Source organism: Echinops telfairi, unplaced genomic scaffold (assembly GCF_000313985.2).
Source record: "Echinops telfairi isolate 266 unplaced genomic scaffold, ASM31398v2 ScPeMD7_7424;HRSCAF=8462, whole genome shotgun sequence".
Classification (NCBI taxonomy): domain Eukaryota; kingdom Metazoa; phylum Chordata; class Mammalia; order Afrosoricida; family Tenrecidae; genus Echinops; species Echinops telfairi.
Window position 1 is genome coordinate 75,196,475 of NW_022111324.1, and position 4,916 is coordinate 75,201,390.

Below are 4,916 nucleotides of genomic sequence, written 5' to 3' on the forward strand. Positions count from 1 at the left end.
CCGAGCACAGGCTGATGGAGCGTGGGCGGTCTTTGGTCCTCGGCCGCTCCTCATTGCCTCGAGGCGGCTTTGAGGAGACGAAGGCGGGACTCGACCGGCGGCCAGACCGGGATCTCGCAGCCGTGTGGACGCCGGGCCTGACGCCCTGAGCTCCACTGAAACGGGTGGGGATGGAGCCGGAGCCCACCCGCCATCGCTTCCTCCCCGCTCCAGCCCGCGTAGGCGGGACATTTGCACATTTGAATTTGCGTGGTTCTTGCGAACTAGAGTGCAGGCAGGATCGGTTTGAAAAATCGCCCGCTCCCTAGGCTCTGGCTAAAAAACAAGCAACTCATCGAGCCCACTTCCCTGCCGGCTCTGTGTTGTCTCTCCTCGGTGGTGCAGGCCACACCGTGACAGAGAAAAGTGCCCAGGGAGGAAGTAACCGCATCAAAAGACTCGGGGGGAACCGGGCAGACCCCTAGCTCCCCGCTGCCTACTAGCTTGCCCACAGCCCCGCTCTCTGGTAGGGTGCCATTCTCTGGGACTTTGGCGCCAAGAATCCAACTTCTGAGCAAGGTCCTAGACCCTTAGCTTCTGCACCTTGACAAACGAGGACAGAATGTTTACTACTACTAGGTGAAATAATACTTCCAGAACTTGTTCGGATTTTTAAAGTCAAAAGGATTGCTGAGGAAAATATGGAGAAGACAATGACTTTAAAATCAATCATAATCATATCTCCCAAGGATAGTCTCAGTAGATATGGTGTAGTTCCTTCCACTCTTATTTTCTATGCATGCATACTCTTTTCTTGTCATTGGAAATATGATATACGTAGAGTTTTTAATTTTTACACCATCATAAGTATATTTCAGTACCACAGAAAAACCCAAACCTACTACAGTCAAGTCGATTCCAACCCATAGGGGCCAGATAGGGCAGAGTAGAACTCCTTAGGTTTCTAATCTTTGTAGGAGCAGTCTCATCTCCGGTGAAGTAACTGGTGAATTTGAAATCACAAGCTTGCGGTTAGCAGGCTAATTAATGCTTAACTCACTGGGCTCCTTATGCCATTGAAGATAACGTTTCTGTAACTACTCAGGTCCCTCTAAAAAACAAAACTAACAGCCTCACTGCCATTCTTATAACTCTGTACTCGGGTCAAAAGCTCTTGTAGAGCAGTTAGTGGTTCCTAACTGGGATTCTTACAGCGAAACAAATCACCAGGGATCCTCATGCAAAAGATTGGCACTAGGCTGCTCAGTGGTGCTGAACTTAGCAGGCGGTCTCATGGAAGAAAAGCCTGTAAATGAACAAACGCAGGGCGGAAGCCGTGTTGATGATTCCCAAAGCTGGAGCGATCCCTCTCCAGGGCAGGCAGCACAAGTATGGAAACGACAAAAGCACCTGGCCCACCTGGCATTCACCTGTGTGATCTAGTGACCAGATGCGAGTTTGTGTTTGTGTGATTCTTTGAGCTCTATTGTTTCTTCACTTGCAAAGTTTACACTTCATGTGTGTTGTATTTGAATTGTAAGCTATCCCACTGCATTCTCTTTTGCTGATGGTAAAAAAGCCTGTGTCCTGGGTGCTCTGGGCCCGTCGTGGCTTCCATGGCGATTATGTGGATACCTGTGAAGGTGCTATGGACTGAAGCACAGAATGGGTGACATGAGACGGGGACCTGCTCACCCAACCACTGCCATTTAGCCTTGGACATACGTGGCACCTATTTCCTCAGCCTTCTATTCCATCTGAATAAACAAGAGTTAAGTCCAGGAAAAAAGTAATGACAGCAAGGCAGGTTCCTCAGCCTCTGGAAGTACTCACTGTCATACATTCCCGCGCATGCACTCAAATGTACACAGATGTGCACACTCACTTACCCACCCACCCACCCTATGCCCACCATCCTCTCATCCAGCGATCAGGCAGCATCAGCCCATCCTGGCTCTCCTTTGCTGTCAGGCCCTCAGCACCTTCCTTCCGGGCCGTCTCAGAATAACAGACCTGTCTCTTCCAAGAACTGAAGTGGTCTAGGAAAAGAGCAAGAAGCCGGAACTGATCTCAGCTACTCAAATGGCAAGTCCTCTTGACCCCAAACTCACCCCACCCCGTACACCAGGAACTTCTTCAAGAATACATTTTGCATGCAATTTTGCTTTTATTTTTGTCATTACACAAATAACCAATGTTTCTTACAGAAAAATCAGATCACAGAAAAACGAACATTGCTTTGAACCCCACCTAAAGAGAACTCAGCAGACTGGGAAAGCTAACTAACCATAGGGGAAACTTGAACCTCTCCTGGGCTGGTGGCAGAGGAGAGTTTTTCCCCCCATGACTACTTGTGTTTGGGGCCCAGTAATCTTCTATTGTGCTATGTGCTATGCTGGTGCTCCTCCACCACTGATAACAACGCCTGGAAAACAGCATGGCAGGAAGACGGGTGGGTACAACAGTTGGCAGACTCAGACACTGATGCACGGAGGAACAGCCCTCGGTGCCATGCTTCCTGAGCGACAGTAGCAGAGATGCCCCATTCTTCCTACTCACTGAAAAGATGGTTTTAGACAAGCCCTTTCACCTCGCTGGGCCTGCTTTCTTATCTGCAAAATTGGAATAGTAATGCCTGCCTCATCGAACGCTCGGGGTACTCAGTGTAGGCCCGCGTGGTAGGGCTTGGCAGACCCTGAAGAAACCCAAGCCACTGCCATCAAGTCAGTTCTGACTCACAGCACTCCTATGTAAGTTTCCAAGACTGTAAATCTCTCTGGGAGCAGATAGCTTCATCTTTCTCCCCAGGAGCTGCTGGTGGGTTTGCACCACCAGACTTTCAGTTAGCAGCCCATTGCTTTCCTGACAGCACAATCAGGGCTTCTTAAGCCCTTCAAAATAAAAAATAGAAAATCTCACTGCCCTCAGATCAATTCTGATTCATAACTACACTATGGAGAGAGTAGAACAGCCCCTGTGGGTTTCTGAGGCTACAGATCTTGACACTAGGAGAAAGACATATTTCTCCCATGGAGAAGCTGGTGAGTTTCAGCTGCTGGCCTTGTGTAAGCCTCTGTGCCACCTGACTTTGGGGCTAGCAGGTCGACTCCTAACCCTCTACTCCACCAGGGCTTCTTAAAGCCCACCGGTAGGCCTGAGGTAAATACTGCTGTAAACCCCTCTAACAAAGCCTCCCTAAGTGATCCACAAGTGATCATCTGCCTAAGCACACACTCTTTAAACAACAAAATGCAAATGTGCATGGGGCAACAGACACAATGAATGCCTGGCAACCAAATAAAAAATTACTAGCCTGTGAAAGGGCAAGAAAATGTAACCCCTATGTGGGAGGGCATGTCATTGAAATGAACATAGGAATGATGAAAGTTATCAACGGGGACTTTCAAAGACACGCATAGAAAATATAACAAAATATTTTAAAGAAACAAGTACAACGGAGACATAAAGGATATAAAGAGAACCAAATGAAAACAAAAAACTAAATGAGAGGAGCTGATACCAAGGGCTCAAGCAGAAAGCAAATGTTTTGAGAATTATGATGGCAACAACGTACAAATGTGCTTGACACAATGGGTGTATGTATGTATTGTGATAAGAGTTGTATTAGCCCCCAATAAAATGATTTAAAAAATAAGAATAAATGAAACTTTAAAGATTTAAATGTATAATATATAAAATAAAAAATTCACTGGGTGGGTCCCAGAAGGAAGGGTACATACAAAATTTTAAAGAAATATGACCATATTTTGTACATATATGAAATTGTGAAGTCAGACCACTTCAAAGCCAAAAAAAGCATTTTATGTACATGAGAACCAAGACTAATAATCCCCAGAAATAACAACAAGAAAAGCTGGCAATCTAAGACTATATTTCCAGCAAAAAATCCTTCAAGACTGAAGATGAAATAAACATATTTTCAGACAAACAAAAGCTGAGTGAATAAGTATCCAATACCTACAAGAAATGCAAAGGTACATTTGTACATTTGTTGCCATCATTATTCTCAAAATGTTTGTGCTTGGCACAATGGATAGATGGATGGATTGTGATAAGAGTTGTACGAGACCCCAATAAAATGATTACAAAAAAAAAAGAAATGTGAAAGTTCTTTAGGAAAGTCATACTAGTTAGGGAATAATGTATATTGGGCTAGTAAATGTAAGACTTCTGATCACTTCTTAAAATGAAAACTAAGTGTTTAAAGCAAAAGTAATAGTAATGTATTGTGGAATTTATAATGAATAAAAGTAAAATGTGAGATAACAGTAGCATAATGAAGGGTAGAGGAATGGAAGTATACTGTTATAAGTTTCTTACATTAATCATGAAGTGGTATAGTGTCAATTTAAAGTACACTGTGATCACATAGAGATGTAAATCCTTATCACTTAAAAATAGTTAAAAATCAGTAGGGGAGATAATATGAATACTAATAATACTAAAATCAACCCCAAAGGGGGTGGTGGTGGTGGTATTAGAAATAGATGGAACAATAGAAAATAAAATGACCGGGTAGTAGACTTAAATTCAACTATATCAATAATTATACCAAATGTACATGTTGCAAAACAACTCCTCCAATAAAAAGGCAGAGATTATTAAAACAAATGTAGCTCTTAAGTGGCTATACAAAACCCAATTTAAGTGAAAGACATGTGTTATGTATACATGAAAATAGTAGGGATAGGAACATTCTATATTAATAATGTGTTGTTCTTAGCATGGTGGCTGGCAAAGGAAAAGACCATCATTCAATATCTGTGACCAAAACTTGAATTTGCTACTGAAAGAGATCTGTGTCCTTATTGAATTTGGTGGGTGAGCTGTGTTAGACAGGGTTCTCTAGAGAGATAAAACCAAATTGCTGATAATTTAATATATTTATTTATAAAGATAATTAGATATATAACAAG